Genomic DNA, 17,397 nt, shown 5'->3' with positions numbered 1-17,397 from the left:
TTTGTTTTTTTTTTATGTTTATTTTAAACCTTAGACTATCATTAAAAAGTTTTTGAGGTCAGTTTTTGAAATGAATACTTTTATTCAGCAAGGATGCATTAAATTGATCGAAAAAGTGACAGTATATAAGTTTATAATGTTATAAAATATTTATATTTCAAATAAAGGCTTTTGTAAATAATTTTGTAAATAAAAAATTAAATGCATCATGGTTTCCACAAAAACATGAAGCAGCACAACTGTTTTCAACATTGATCATAGAAATGTTTGTAAATCAGCATATTAGAGTGATTTCTGAAGGATCATGTGACTCTTAAGACTGGAGGAATGATGCTGATAAAAATGTTAAAATATATTCAAATATACATTTTTTGTTCCACGATGTTTACTGTATTTTTGATCAAATAATTGCAGGCTTGGTGAGCATAAGATAATTCTAAAAATATAAAAACATGTTACTGACCCCAAACTTTTTGAACAGTAATATGTTTGAAATGAGTTTAATGGTGAAATCTTTGGATTCATTCAGTGCAGTTTACAGACTAATCCAAAGGAGCTTTCAGTTTGAGTACTTACTGTTATGATAGAAGTGCAAATAGCAGTTGTTTTTATAGGTTTTAAGCTAAATGTTTGGATTCACACAGGCCCCAGCGAGGATCGAACTCGCGACCCCTGGTTTACAAGACCAGTGCTCTAACCACTGAGCTATGGAGCCAGCTGATACTCACTGCTCCCTTGGTTTCAGTTTCTTCACTTGCTTCTCTAGACAGGTTATGCAAATCACCAACAATTTGCAAGATGCTGATCCACCTGGAAATGAACATTTGCTGAATGTTTACTCACCCTCAGGCCATCCAAGATGCAGATGAGTTTGGTTATCATCAGAACAGATCCAGAGAAATGTAGCATTACATCACTTGCTCACTCTGCAGTGAATGGGTGCCGCCAGAATGAGAGTCCAAACAGCTGATAAAAACATCACAATGATCCACAAAACTCCAGTCCATCAGTGAACATCTTAAGAGCTGCATGTTTGTAAGAAACAAATCCATCATTAAGTTGTTTTTTTTGTATTCAGACATTTACTTCCATCTAAAATATCCTCTATCCATAATATTGCTTTCTTCAGTGAAAAGGTTGTCTCATCCGAATCAGGAGAGAAACAGGCAAAGATCAAGCACCGTTTACAAGCCAAAACAGTCAAATAAAAGGTGGATTTTGGACAACATCTGGATTTTATCTCAAAATCATAGTTGAATAGCAACTTATTTATGTGTTGTTTTGATTTTCAGAAGGATGCTTAGAAGAATGCATTGGCTGGACTCTATTCGTTTTTGTGTGTGTGTGTGTGTGTGTGTGTGTAAATACAGACAGCTGCATTTGTGCATTAAAAAGCTGTGACCTTCATGCATTATTTGCACAAGATATCATCATAATTAATCACACACAGTTTATTCTACTGAGTAAGTAGTATAATTATTACCCTCTGTAATAGCATCATTACACTGTAAGCACAGTCACTACATGGTGTCAGAACCGTGCTAATTGGCTAGAAGAAGTGAGTGCTGAATTCCAGCTGTTGGGATTTCTTCATCTGCGCAAACAAATGCTGGTTTGGTGCTGCTGGAGTCGCGGTGATGGTTCTGGCCTGATTAAAGTGAGCAGCTGATAAAACAGCAGATAAATAAATGGAGTTAGAGTCTGCAGAGAACCCAGATCTCAGTGAACAAGCTCCTCTTCCCTGCAGGCACAAAGACAAGCTCCGCCCACTGAATCCTCAATCTCATTTCTCACACAACTCTTCTTCCTTCACTTCATTCTATCCTGTCTTTCTTCATTTTTTCCATCTTGTGCCTCCCCCTTTTTTCACTCATGTCAATTCTTTCTACACCCTTCCTTCATTCTTGCTATATTTCATAAACTTTTTTCCTCCCATCCTCCTTGATTTCCTTCCTTCCTTCTTTTAATTTCTTTAAAGTTTAAGCTTAAGTTTCCTTTCTTCTTTCATCTTCTTCCTTTTCTTCTTTCTTTTTCCTTCATTTTCTTCTTTCTGTTTTATTTCCTTTCTTTTTTAATCCAGCCATCCTGCCATCCATTAATTTCCTTTCTTCATTTTCTTTCATTCTTCCTTCCTTCATTCTATTCATTTTCCCTTCTGCCTTCATTATCTTTCTTTTCTTGTTTCCTTCATTCTGCTTTTATTTCCTTCCCTTTTCATCCATCCTTTCTTCACTCCATCCTTCCTTCTATTAGTTTCCCTTCTTTCTTCATTCTGCTTTTATTTCCTTCCCTTTTCATCCATCCTTTCTTCACTCCATCCTTCCTTCTATTAGTTTCCTTTCTTTCTTCATTCTGCTTTTATTTCCTTCATTTTCCCTATCCACTATTCCTATGTCTACATTTCCTATACCTTCTTTTTCTTTATTTCGTTTGTTTGTTTCTTTATCTTTTTTCATCATTTCCTCCCTCCTTCCTTCTATTAATTTTCTCTTCTTTTCTTGACCCTACTTTCCCTCTTTAATCATTATTCTTGAGTGTGTGTTGGTTTCAGTAAACACTCGGTGAGGCGGCAGGCACTGAGCTGGTGTTATGAGTATAAAGTCGTCACAGTAAATTACACCTTATGAGCCTTTTGCACTTCAGATCAACAGTGTTTAACTCAAGAGTGTTACTTGTTTGAGCAATTAGAATTTTTTTTTATTGATCAAATCTACTGTGCTTTGGAAATCTATCACCCATTTTAGCATCTACTGTTCCAGGTGAAGCTATACTCCAAAATATGACACCTAAACTCTCCTGAGGTGACTCAGCAGCTTTAGAAATCCAAATATGTGAAGTCCACATCAATTATGCAATTTGATGCCAACTGTGACACCAGAACTTAAGAATTAGTATTTACAAATTCCGAAAAGGTATGATCCATAGTCCCATGGTTTGCAGTGCACTTCCCCAGTCTTTCCACTAGGGGACTCTGTTTCTCAAGTAATTCCATTCTAGACGGATTTATTTTAGACTCCAGATATTCAAACCAGATCGTCTATGGGGGTTATACCGAAATGTCACCACCAGCAAATCAAGGTTTCTGAATCTCTCATTCTAACAAGCCCACTGGAACGTGTCTTGTTTATTCATTTTGATCACCGTGCAGCATTATTGCCCACAAACAGATGGCAAACACATGGTGCGCTGTGCCGCCCATGGGAGAACAACCACAAATCTATCTCCCAATACTCTCTCCTTCCCTCTGAGGGTTCATAGTCATCACTCAATATCTCCCTCGAGCCCTATAAAACTGCACTACTCATGCTTCTTTTTTTGTTTTAGGTAATCTCAATTGCCAAGGAGCGAACATCACTAATTTGTAATGCTTTTTTATGCTGCATGCGGCTACTTGTGGATTATTTAGGAGTATGAGAATCCCTAGTCTGAAATCGCTGTGGTGTCCTTGTGTTGCCTTCAATCTATTTGTACCGTCTAGTCTCTGGATAGATTATATTGCTCATTTTGAAATATGAAACAGACTTTTACAATTCTTTTTGAATCCAGACGCTCAGGTGTAGGAAATATTTTGTGAAAGATATACTGCAGCAATCCATCTCGAAGCCCAAATCTGATAGGTTGCGTAATGAAGTTCATCTTTTAAATATCTAATGCACTCAGCAGGGGTTTTAAGTCTTGGAGATCCGTCTACCTGCAGCGTTTTTGCTGAAATTTCCTACTAAAAAACAGTGCAACTGAATGTCGCTTGACTTGAAATGCATGTGGGAATCTAGTGCTCTGATTTTTCTCAATGTGGATGTATCATGTAGACAGCTTATTGACTTCGAAGCAAATAAAATGCATCAGTGAGCCAAAGGTCACACAAAGACATGATAATAAAACCTGTTCAGCAAATGTTTGCAGAGACAGGTGTGTAGAACACATTAGACCATCTTCTATGTTGATAATAGTACGCCTGTCTAACAAATGCTAATGTTGCATTGCTTTGTTTATCCTCTGCAATTGAGCAGCTAAGAGACATTTTTAAAAAGAATCATCAAAACATTTGCAGAGTAAACCGCTGTCTTGTTTCTAGTAGGATATCAAGTACAAAGCCAGCTTACTAAAATATGTTTTAAGAATGTTTTACTAATGTTCAAAATGTCAACTTTTAAATGTTTTAAAAACATTATTTTCTTGGTTATACGAGGAGTTGGTGGATGCCATTGACTTAAATAGTAGGAAAATAAAATACCATGGAAGTAAATGGCAACCATCAACTGTTTGATTTCCAGCAATTTTCAAAATATCTTCTTCTATGTTCAACATAAGAATATTTCTTTCTTTCTTTCTTTATTTATTTATTAAATAAATGCAGCATTGCTGAGCAGAAGAGACTTCTTTCAAAAACATTTAAAAAACATACTACGATGCCAAACCTCTGAACTTCAACTATTCTGTTTTTGAGGCAACTTTAAAGGGTGAAATGCTCGTTTTCACTCAGTATCCTGTTAATCTTGAGTACCTATAGAGTAGTACTGCATCCTTCATAACTCCAAAAAGTCTTTAGTTTTATTATATTCATAAGAGAAAGATAGTCTGTACCGTTTTTTCCCAGAAAAACACGACCGGCTGGAGGCGTGACGTGTGGGCGGAGCTAAAGAATCACGAGCGCGAGTAGGCTTTTGCGTTGAGAGCATGTGGAAGCTGTGACATTACCGTGAGGAAAAAAACATCATCCCAAACAAACCATGGCTAACAGTCAGATTCAGCGTATATTTATGATCCAGAATCCCGAGGCTGAAATTTAACAAGAGCAGCATCAGCAACGACGTCTCTATGTGGTATGTACTGAAACTGTATATATTTGCTTAGCGGTTTTGGAAAATGACTAAGTTCCACTTTATGTCGTCTTTTTTTTTTTTTAAGGTGTACATGTGGAAAGTGCAGTTTGATGACAACATCGCATGTTGTTTACTTGATGTGCTTACGCGCCGATAGCTAAGTTAACAACACAGAGATATTTGAAGCAGTTTTACTCACCGCCTGCGGTTCAAACACGATCGTGACCCTTTTTCGTTGGGACTGCATTATCCTTAAGAAATAAATGATGTGCAAATCCGGCGTCAAACTGGGCCTTGTTTGTAAAACAAGCATCTTCGAAATGCAGGGAACAAACAAAAACACTTGCACAACTCCGTTGATGCTCTGTAAAAATAAACTCCATCCACTGGTCCCTTAATGCTGTTTTTTTTTGGTAATCTGTTCAGGGTTGTCTTGCCCTGGCAACCAAAAACACATTTCTTTTGTGACATTTCGCGATGCTCTCGCTCTAATCAGTGAATGTCTCGTCTCTGCTCTGCTCTTCCGGCAGACGTGTCCTTAGGACCCATATAAGGAAATTCCGCTCCATCTAACGTCACACAGACCCATCCTCGAAAAAAACTTTCCGAAACTTGTGACAAACTGGAAGGAGTATTTTTGGAACAGAAATACTCCTTCAAACGTACACGTACTTTAAAGTGTTAAATGGATGTTTCTTTACACTGTTTTCCTAAATAATTTGACATCACAGCTCCAAGTTCCTCTTTTTTTTTTTTACACCAGAGAAGTATATACTTTTAAGTATGTAGTGTATGAAGTATCAGTGTGCGAGTTGACACTGAGACGTAAGATGACGTTTCTCTGCATCTAGCGCATTCAAACTGACAGAAACCAAAATTCAGCATCCTCTGCACACACGTTGGAAAACAAAAGCCTTAACATGGCAGCCCATGTAGAAGAGATTATACAGCCTGACATGTACGGGAGCGCCGGGGGATTTGTGGCAGATCCTAAACCTTGGCCCACTGCTGGATGTGGCATGGAAAAGAGCTCAGGGACACGTGATACGACGCACAGCGTGGGCCCTGTAAGAGAACTCATCGAGGATTCGGCGTGAAAGAGAAGCTACGCTGGTCCAGATGGACTTGCAGTGAGGAAGCAATCACTTGCATGGACGCTGAGATGAATTAATTTGCCAATAATTACATTTCAATCACTGCAGCTTGGGACGCTCTGCTAGGATGCTGAGGGCTTGCTGAATGAAGTCATATTAATGTGTGTTTGAACTTTGCAGGAAACAAACTCTTTGAAACCGAGTTTTAGAGCCATGTCTGTCATTATCACCAGCCTGTCAATGCCTTTGGGAGAGGGAGTGTTGTTTTAAAGGGATAGCTCATCCTATTCAATTAAACTTCTGTCATTATTTACTCACCCTCGTGTTTATCTAAGCCTTTGTGACTGTCTTTCTTCTGTACTTCAGGAATGGAGGATGAATATACCGGTCATTTTTTCCATTTATTGAAATTCATAAGATAACTAAGGCTGTCAAGCTCTAAAAATAAACTGAAAACACCATGAAAATGTGTTTGGATCAACAAAAGAGTGAATAAAAGATGATAGAATTTCAATTTTATCTTCAATTTTATTTTCAATTTGTCTCTTTAAATGTAAAAACAATGAATTTTCACAGCCTTTTTTGATCATATTTACCAAGGGTGCCAATATTTTTGGGCATGACTGTATATAATAGTAATTTTGCAAATGCACCTGCAGACAATCTTTTGATCCTTCTTCTTCTTTCTGTGTTTTATCCAGAAATGTATCACTCAATCAGAAAGTGCATAATAGTGCCTCCTACTGTATATCAGCGAAAACACGCAAAGCTGGAAAATTCTATCAATGGTGGGGAAAGAGTTAAATGTATAAACAACATTTTATGTATTGTTCATTTTTGTCATTCTGTTGGCTCGGTCTTCCCTCATCACTGAGGCGACACACTGATCATTGTTTGGGGATTGGAACACATCCATCTGCAAGCTCCACCATCCCTCTCTCTCCCTGTCTCTCTCTCTTTCAAGGGCACATATCCAAACAGTTTCTGATTACAGAATCACTGGTAATTTTGCTGCCGCCCTGCATTTGATTCATTCTCAGCATAAAATTACGATAAACCCATCCAGTCATTCCAGTCACGTCACATGTCCGCTTCTCAACACAGAGAGTTTTCTGTGTGCCTGCATCAAATTATGAGGAACACCGAATCCAGAGGCTCTGAGCATTGTTTAGTAACTTTATAATCAAATCAAGTTCTTTGTTCTAAAGCACTGAATTTTGAGTCTAAAGCAGCCTAAGAACAGTCCTGTAAACGTTGTTGTAATACTTTCCAATAAAGATCAATGCATTAACATTACCATGAACCAAGCAATACTTTACAGAAGATTTTAGATTTAGATAATAAATGGTGTAAAAATTGTTGTTCATGATTGAACCTTATCGCAAAGTGATAAAGTTTAACTATTAGTTGTGTTTAGAGTAAATTGATTTGAAAATGTATTGATTTGAATCTACATCCACTAAACTGATGAGAATCTTGACTTTTAACTTATAGGCCTGTTTTCATTTTTAAAGGGCACCGATTATACCCTTTTTAAAAGATATAAGTCTCGGGTGTCCACAGAACGCATCTGTGAAGTTTCAGCTCAAAATACCACATTTTGAAAATGTCTATTTCAAGAGAAAGCATTTTTTTGCATTGTCTCTTTAAATGCAAATGAGCTGCTGTTCCCCGACCTTTTTTTTTTTTTTTAAAGTGCTGTGCCTTTACAGCTTGTACCTCAGATACTCTGCAAAAAAAAAAAAAAAAAGTGTTTGGTTTTAGTTATCATGTCTATCATGCTGAAAACATGCATTTTAAAGCCATAAAAGTTTAAACTTCTGACATTTGGTTTCCTGAGCGCACAGATCTGCAGCAGCTGTCACATGGTGTGAGGGCACTTAAACTGTCAAAAACTCAGAAGTTTATATTAATAAGTTACAAAAACACAGTTGGATATGTCTGTGAACTTAAATCTCATCTTAAAGCTTATTTGTTTAGGCAGGCTTTTATGTGATTTTATGTCTGTTTGTTGTATTGGATTTTATTGTTTAATGTTATTTTTTTACTCTGTTTTATGGACTTTGTAAGTTTTTTTTTTATTATAATTATAGTTGGATATAATGCAAACATTTAATTTTGACTCACAGTCCTCAGTATTTATTTATTTATTTATTTATTATTATTTATTTATTTTGTGCAAGTTTGTGTAAAAAAAAATATTTAAGAATTATTTTAGTATTTATTAATGCTTTGAATTAACTTTTTCAGTTCAGTTTTTCATTCATTTTTTTTTTTTTTTTTTTTTTTTTTGTCTTTTTTTATTAGTTTGTTGGGGTTGTTTTCTATTTAGCAGTATTTTTATGTCAGGTTTAGTTTTTGTAAACTTCAGTAAACTTTAGTACTTCAACATATTTTATTTCTGTTACGTCTTTCATGTAATATTTATATTTTAGCTTCATTTCAGTGAATGAAATATTTACATGAAATATATATTTTTTTCATAATTTTAGTATTATTTATATACTATAAAAATATTTGTTAATACTTTGAATAAGTTTTTTAGTTTTCATTTTAAGTTTCAGTCATTTTAATGTGCTTTTTAATTTTCATTCGTTTTTTTTTTTTTTTTTTCTGTTTTGCTAAATTTCTAGTTATATGTTCTAATAATTTTAGTAGCCTACTTAAACTTAGTCCTAACTGCAGTTAAAGTATATATATATAATTTTAAATAATAACAATGCTGCTATGAATGAGATCCCTCCATCAAAGGATAACATGTCCATGCTAACAAGCCAAACTTAGACCCTTTTATTTTACCAGCTCATCCTCTGGGGATGACTCAAGGTGCCTCCTGATGCCGCGGTCCAGTTTACGTGAGCGAAGAAGCAAAAGCATTTCGAGGACATCTGCGGCTGGTAATCAATCAAAGTTCCCCTTTGTATCAGTCATCCATTGCCATTAGAAATGACCTAAAATTATTAGAATTGGAAACACAGAGAACTTTTATCATCTGTCTCTCCGTTCTGTCCCATCTGCAGCGCTCTGAGACAAAGCACTATTGGGTTTGGGATAAAACATTAATCTTCTTTTAGTAAGTGAGGTAACTGCTTTATTCCCGTGAGCCGACCAGAGGCTGCCTGGGCGACTGCTTCCTCCAAATATGTTTTCTGCTCACTTATGGTCTTATACTGTGGGGCACAATCTTCATACATATGCAGTCGCAGAAATTTCCCCTCCCATCGGCTCTGTTTTGGAATTGTGCTCTCGTGCTAATTTGCCATGTTTAGTGAAAATGGTGGTTTTGGTTTGTTTCACATACAAAGCTATGAATATGGAGCAAAAATTATTTTTAAAAGGGTATTTTCATCCTTTTTGATGATTTAAAAACTCTAAAACACATTTGGTGTTATTAGAAGAATCGTTCTTTTGAGTTGAATCTTATTGGTGAATCAATCGATCCAGTTCACAAAGCCAATATGATTGATTCATTCACAATTTGGACCGATTTGATTCTCGAAATCAGCTCTTATTAATTTTATTCATCATATTCATTTACTGTAGGTTTGTTTATCACATACAAATATAGCTCAAAATATTCATATTTTTTTAATGGAACTTTTCGCATCCTTTTTGAAGCTTCAAAACTTTGGTTCACATGTACAGTATTATTTAAAAAAAGAAAAAAAAATTATATATATATTTTTTTTTTTTCTGTTCTACAAAAGAAAAAATCATTCAGGTTTAAAACAAGTTCAATTCTTTGTCAGTAAGTGACCCTGACCAATAACCTTTGTGAGATGTGACTGTAAATATTTCAGAAAACAACTCTTGAAAAAGTATGTTCCAATTTGAGTCAATTAGAGCGCTCTCTCCCGATTTCTGCCGCACTGGGATTTGAATTAGAATGGCAAATGAGACAGCAGATGTTACAGCCAACCATCAGATGCTCGGGGATATTGGGGTTACAAACACGTCAACCTTCTCACAGTGGTCAACTTCTGGACAACAACTGACTGTGGGACTGTGTGTTTGTAGTGTTGAAGTAATGTTGCTTTTCACTAGACAGAACAAAGAAAATCAATGCAAAACAAAAGAAAATAGAGGCCACCTTTTAAGCCTGACATGAACATATGAAACTAAGGTCAGTCTCCAGAATCACACCAAGATTCCTGACTTGATTTTTAGTTGTTTGACCCCTAGAGCCAAGGTATGCATTCACCTTGAAAACTTCATCTTTGTTTCCAAATGCAATGACTTCAGTTTTTTCCTTATTTAACTGAAGAAAGTTCTGGCACATCCAACTATTAATTTCATCAATGCATTGGCAGAGGGAGTCAATGGGGCTGTAGTCATTTGGAGATAAGGCTAGGTAAATCTGGGCATCATCAGCATAGCTGTGGTACAATTTGGTTCTTTCTCATTATTTGACATAGTGGAAGCATATTCAGGCTAATCAAGAGCGGTGCAAGAATTGACCCTTGTGGGACTCCGCATGTCATGGACGTCCACTTAGACTTATGCTCTCCTAGACTCACATAATAGCCTCTCCCTTGTAATTATGACCTGAACCATTTGAGTACCATCCCAGAAAGCCCGACCCAGTTTTCCAGTCTCTCTAGTAGTATGTTATGATCGACAGTGTCAAACGCAGCACTGAGATCTAGCAATACCAGCACCGATATTTTGCCAGAGTCACAATTTAAGCTAATATAATTTATTATCTTAATGAGTGCTGTCTCTGTGCTGTGATGCGGTCGAAAACCAGATTGAAAATTGTCCAGATATCCATTTGAGTTTAAGTATTTGTTCAGCTGATTAAAATCACCTTTTCTATAATTTTGCCTATAAAAGGAAGAATATTGGTCTATAATTGCTCAAAATGGTGTTATCAAGATTGCTCTTTTTCAGGAGGGACAACTGCAGTTTTTAGGGAGTTTGGAAATGTTCCATAAAGAAGTGAGGTGTTCACCACTTCGAAAAGATCTGCTTCTAAACAGTTAAGCACACTTTTGAAAAAAGATGTGGGAAGTGTGTCAAGATAGCAGGTTGACGATTTTAGGTGATGCACTATTTCTTCCAAAATGTTGCTGTCAATTGCTTCAAAAGTAGACATAGTATCTTTTTGATCTGTCTGACCTCTGCATTACTTGAGGATGTGCCAATTGCCTTCCTGATATTGATGATCTTCTAAGTTAAAAGCCAAGTGTAAACGCACTTTGATTGGATCACAAATTCATTTGGGGGGAAATAGATCAATAGAATGCATTTAAGTAATCGTTTAAACAAGCCGATCGCGAGAGTCTTACATAGTGCTTGAAAATATAATAAAATTAACAGTAATAAAAATAAAAAATGAGACTTAAAATGAAAAAAAAAGATTAAAGTAAATTGTAAATAAATATACAAAAACGAAAATAAATGTAAATAAAATTACTTACAAAATATGATAAAATACATCAAATGTAATAAAAAATTGATACATTTTAAATAATAATAAAAATAATAATCAAATAAATAAATAAAAATAAAATTTAATGTGATTTTTGCACAGGTAAATAAGATCCATCACACCATGTTTGGGATGCAAGGTGTAAATGCAATCCAGCTAAAGAATTTTCCAGATGTGAATTAAAAATTAATGCCAAGTGCAAAGGGGCCCTTAATGACATCCATCTATCATGAAAATATCTGTCCATTTCTAAGAACTGTACTTGTTGTGTCCCCTCTGCCGTTCACTCCAGGGACATAAATACTGGATATACAGACATGTCTGGGACAAATTTGTCAGTGTCCCGAGCATCAGATGCAGTTTTGATACATATTTGGTTGTGTGTGCAAATGAGTTCAGTCAGCTGCATTTTCGGCATATTTTTTATTGATTTTAGCATCAACTTTAAAATGGCAGTGAAAAGGGCCATTTTATCAAGAGTTACAGGCATAAATGTGAAGCTTATAATTTAATACACACTTAAATTCATTATTCTGTTAAAACCTGTGTATAATTTGAGCTGTAAAAAAAGTCATTTTTTGATTTAGGGTGATTTAGGGTTTTATTGTTAATAGCGTAACACTGTCGTAGTGGCAAAGCTGTAGACTTGGATATAACTTCACACAGAAAAGATTAGTAAGAGATCATTCACTTAAAGGGACAGTTCACTCAAAAATGAAGATTCTGTCATCATTTACAGTCTCTGATTGGCCATTGCGTGTGATTGGTTATAATGCTCAATGCTGCAAAAAAATAAATGAATAAATTAATTAATGAAAAAAAAACATGCAACATGCAGTGTAAATATTTTTCTGTAAACTGCTGTAATTGATTTGATTTAATTGTGCAGGGGCAATTTTTGACCCTTATTCTTGAATTGGAGGGCATTTTCTTTCTGTTTGTCACTAAGGCCTGTTCCTGAGTAACTAAACACACTCCACAAACATCTGTAATACAGCGGGTGATTTACTAACAATGCACAAAATAAAGAACACGGATGCAACAGCGCAAATTAGCGTAGTCACATAAAGAAATAAAGAATCCATAGTATATTGAAAATGCCCGGAGGACCAAATATTGAAGGTTTGTTTGCAGTTTTGATATACTGATAGCAGCAACAATTGCAGCCATTTCAAGCACAAAACAGTTTAAGACATGCTTTTTTGGGACGTTAAATAATGGTGCAAATGCCAGTAATTTGACGAGCAAGATGTTGCATGATACATTTGAATACTCATCTACCATAACATTTTTTCATCTGAAAGGGAAGCTCCTACAAATGCATATTCAATATGATAAGATGCAAAAAATAACCGTGTCCACACTTTCAGTGCTAATGCTTCACTTTCAGCTTTAGTAAAACCTGATTTTTTACAATTTTAACGCCAAAAGCGCTCGCACAAGCTGATTTTTTTAGTCCCTAAAAATGTAAATAAAATAGTTCATGACTTTTGCGCTATATTCCATTCGTTTTGAAGTAGCTTTATGTGCAAAACAGACCAGCATCACTCAAATTCACTAATAATCAGATGAGTAAGAATTGATTTTGAGAATCAGATAATTTCCCAAAAGCATCTTTAACTAACTTTGATCACAAGTTTCATTAACTTAGTATTGATAATGTTGGAACTTGTGACCATAGTAGCTATTGAGAAACACACCCCAGTTTAATTTGTGAACAAATCACTCAAACTGGCTGGTAAACTGGATCAGTTGATTCATTGAGAAGATTTGACTCAAAAGATTGATTCATTCACAAACTGGGCACCACAACGAATCAAAAATGTTGTATTATTAGATCACTAGAAGTAAAAAGCAAAATGTACAGTAAAATGCACTACTTTTGTTGTTGTTGTTTCTTCTGTCGTTTTTTTAAAGCCCTCATCCACCTTCACTTTCATTTTAGAGAGCAGCCAGGATATTTTTAATGAATTCCCTTTTTGCTTTCCACTGAAAGTTTGGTAAATAAAGTCAAAAGTTTCATTTTTAGACAAACTATCCCTGTAATGCCAAATTTATTGCATCATTTCCATAAAATGGTGCTGTATAATTTAGTGAATCTATTTGAATCTCGGCTTCCTCTGCTTCTGCTCTCTTCTGCATGGCCGACAGACTTTAATGGAAAAACAAATGACTTGCACGGAGAGAAAAGTCTGCATCTCCCTAAAGTCTTCGCTGGTAATACATTTCCGACTTGATTAGAGGTAAAAGCTTGGAAGTTCTTTCGTTTCTGCTGATTTACTTGATTAGGGAATTAAATGAAAGGCCATTTCTACTTGCAACTGAAAGGTGCATTTCAAAGGGTCTGTTCTGTCTTTGCGTATAACCTTATTATTAAGAATTACATTTGTCTTCAGAAACGAACTTCTGTGCAAACTATTCCAGTCTGAGGAAATTATGACATATGCATGCAACGGCCATAACAAATACCAAAGTGCTCCTCTTTAAACCTCAACAAAAAAAAGTCTAAACAGTATTAGATTTGTAGTTATTGTTCAAGGAATGCAAAGTACAGGTTGCTTTTATTTGTATTAAGATGTGCCAGGGCTTTAAAAGCATGCTGTGCCATTTAGAAACAGAGTAAAGCAAACATATGAATAGACACTTTGTTTTGACCCGGCCTCTGTTTGTTAGACCCGGCTGACAATAGTTGTGGGTGGTAATGTGAGTTTCTGAGAGCTGTTGTTAACTCGGCAAAGCATGTCATAAAAAAGGCTGACATGGGCCTCCTATTGAGTGTGTTTAACAGTTAGAAGGTAGTTAGAGCCAAACTTCAATTCTCATTTAACAGTGAAAGCCTTTCGCCAAACGCAGCTTGAACTAAATATTCCACACCCTAATTCCCTCCAGTGAAACATGCTCATAATTCATTTTGGAGATGCGATTGTTTTGTTTTCTTTCAAAGAGCTGCTAAAAGTTTGTAGTGATTATTCATTCCAGTGCATAATACCTGTTCTGGGTCATTAGGGAACTGAGGGGAAATTATGAAGCTAGGAAATTATTTGGAGACAATTTCAGGGCCTGTTCAGATCAGGAGTTTGTAAATTAGCATTCGCTGCCAGTGTCAGCACGCTAAGACTTCATTTCAATAGTTTATGCAGAACATAATATACAGTACAGTATATTCATACATGATTGTAAATCAAATATGCATATTAATAACCAGGTGTATGCTTCAAGTGACAACTATACAACCAGAAAAGACATCTTCTGAGTAATTGTATTCATTGTAATTTTTTAAAGACCCTCATTAAAGTTTTGGCTTGTAGTTCAATGTGTTTTAATTCTGTGATATATTGTGCACCTAAACACTTTATGCATATATAAATTATAGTATTTTTCTTCTGGGAAAACTGACTAAAAGCAATATAACGGCGTCTTTAACCATTGTGCATCCTTGGGGACATTTTAGTTTTTGAAAATGTTGGCTGTATTAATGCAAACAGCAATTGTTTGTTTGTATGTTAAAAAAGTTTTTATGTTGTAGTTTTAATATTTGACCCTCATTTCCTTTTATTAATGTATGTACTGTATGTAGGACCTCAAAGACAAAAATGTGTCCATTGAAACCAATTAAATTTGCCATATTTAATCCCAGTGCCATTTTAAGCATAAAATCATGCATTCTTCGTTCATTAATTTGGCAAGTCTTCAAAAATGTTTTGAGAGTTTCTTATTTATTTATTTATTTTTTTAAAGTTTTTACCCTTTTAGCACCATTTTTTTCAGGTTTGGCTATGAGTTATGGTTATGGAGCAAATAACGTTTTCTAATCACTGATGTATCCAATGCTTTAAGAAAAAAGCTTTTAATTTAATATATGGAAAATGCATGTCTATTCATCTATGCAGTGTCCTTTTAAGGTGAAACAAAACAAAACCCATAGTTCCCTTTCAGTCTGTCACGTTCGACGTTACGAATGGGATCTCGCCCGAGAGCCCAATCACCTTCGAGTGGTACAAAACGAGCCAATGGTACACAAAGTACCTTGGTCTGCGGAATTTGCATCGCGAGCACCGCCCCGCAGAGCGGGTATATAAGGAGCAACGCGAGCAACTCCCATTCAATCTTTCGCTTCGGAGCCGAGCACATCGCTTGCTGCAATCACCGGAGTGTTTACAAGCAAGAGCTGGTGTTGGTGTGATGGCGCGATTCAGCGGTTCGTCTGGGTTTCCTGCGACAGCTCCCGCGTTCCCCTGAGCGCTTCAACACCTCTAAAAGAGACAATTTCTCTCACAAAAGAGATACGGGCCGATTTGCGTCTTTTTAAAGATGTCATTTCGCCCGTGTGTTTCTGGGTGCGGTCGATATATCGCTCCTCGTGACGGTCACGATCGCATGGCCTCACTTCAGGTCTATCAGGCCAAGCTGCTCCAGCAGCTGCACGAGGGCGGTGCTGACCCAGGGGTTTTGCAGGAGGCGCGCACTGCTACCGACCTCGCTCTCTGGGCGACGAAGGTCACTGCGCGCTCCTTGGGTCAGGTGATGTCCACTTTGGTGGTCCAGGAGCGCCACCTATGGCTGAACCTGGCAGACATGAGGGAGTCTGATCGGGCTCAGCTCCTCAACTCCCCGGTCTCCCAGGATGGCCTCTTCGGCGACGCGGTAGAGAGCTTTGCCCAGCAGTTCTCTGCCGCCCAGAAGCAGTCTGAGGCCATCAGACACATCTTGCCCCGGCGGCCCACTGCTGCTTCCACCCCGCCGCCGGCGCAACCTCAGCCTGCTCGTCGCCGAGGGCGCCCCCCTGCGGCCTCCTCCACTCCCGCTCAGCCACAGCAGCAGCCTTCACCCCGGCCGCAGCGAGGAGATGGCCGCAGAAGGGCGGCACAACCCGTCTCTGCCCCTAAACCTGCCAAATGCCAGGCCAAGCGGCGTTCCTGAGACAGGCGACCCAGAGTTGGAGACGTCAGCTCATCAGGAGATGGTAGCAGGACCACTCCCTCCCCCGGAGGAGGGCCGGGGGAGAATCCTTTGTTCTCGTTTTCTTTTTGTTCCGCCACTGGCCCAAACGTTCACTAAAAGAGCTGTTTCCTCTACCTCCGGGTCCCAAGAGGCCACGAACGACAGCTGGCTACGTGCTTCCTCACCACTCTCGTTCCCCTCTCCCCTTGCCAGTTTCCATGCAAAGACGGCTCAAGAACACCTCGCCTTCTCATGCCCTCTTTGCCACTTGGAGTCAGACGAGTGCCCGCACTCCGCCCCCACTAAGGGACGCTATGCCTCCCATGCCGGGGCTGTCTGCTCCACCACGCTGCCCCACTGTGGGTACGCCTGTAGTCCCCTTGACCCCGCTGTTTCGGTTCCTGGGAGCCTGGCTAGAGTTCCCCAGGCCTTCCCGCTGGCTCATCCGGACGCTCAGGCTCGGCTACGGGGGTGTCCACGCGACGATGGTGGGCAAAGATGCCCCTGTCATGCGCACGGAGGTCGCGACCCTGCTGGCAAAGGGCGCGATAGAGCCGGTCCCTCCAGCCGACATGAAGTCCGGCTTTTACAGCCCTTACTTCATAGTACCCAAGAAGACAGGTGGGTTACGGCCAATCCTGGACTTGCGTGCCTTGAACCGAGCTCTGCACAGACTCCCGTTCAAGATGCTAACGCCCAAGCGCATTTTCGAATGCATTCGTCCGATGGATTGGTTTGCAGCGATCGACCTGAAGGACGCGTACTTTCATGTCTCCATTCTTCCTCGACACAGACCGTTTCTTCGGTTTGCTTTCGAGGGGCAGGCATATCATTACAAGGTTCTCCCATTCTGGTTGGCCCTGTCTCCCCACGTCTTTACGAAGGTCGCGGAGGGAGCCCTGGCTCCTCTCAGGGAACAAGGTGTCCGTATCCTCAACTACCTCGACGACTGGCTGATCCTAGCTCACTCTCGAGAGCGGTTGTGCGAGCACAGGGATCTGGTGAAATATTGCATTAGTCATTTTCACAAAAAAGCCTATTGTTTACTTTTAAGTACAGTTAAATGGAGTCTTTTTTTTACTTTCACTCAAGTAAGCCGGGTTGTTTT

At 38.1% G+C, this 17,397-nt stretch overlaps 1 non-coding gene across 1 annotated transcript; it reads right to left on the bottom strand.

Moving 5' to 3' along the window:
• Positions 1–642: 642 nt before the first annotated feature.
• trnat-ugu (transfer RNA threonine (anticodon UGU)) lies at positions 643–715 on the bottom strand. Its single transcript has one exon. It is a non-coding gene; the product is annotated as a tRNA-Thr (tRNA).
• Positions 716–17,397: the final 16,682 nt, after the last annotated feature.

The sequence above is a fragment of the Carassius auratus genome, unplaced genomic scaffold (assembly GCF_003368295.1).
Source record: "Carassius auratus strain Wakin unplaced genomic scaffold, ASM336829v1 scaf_tig00016526, whole genome shotgun sequence".
NCBI lineage: Eukaryota > Metazoa > Chordata > Actinopteri > Cypriniformes > Cyprinidae > Carassius > Carassius auratus.
The sequence above is the reverse complement of the archived record's forward strand: the minus strand, read 5'-3'. Positions and strand labels throughout refer to the sequence as shown.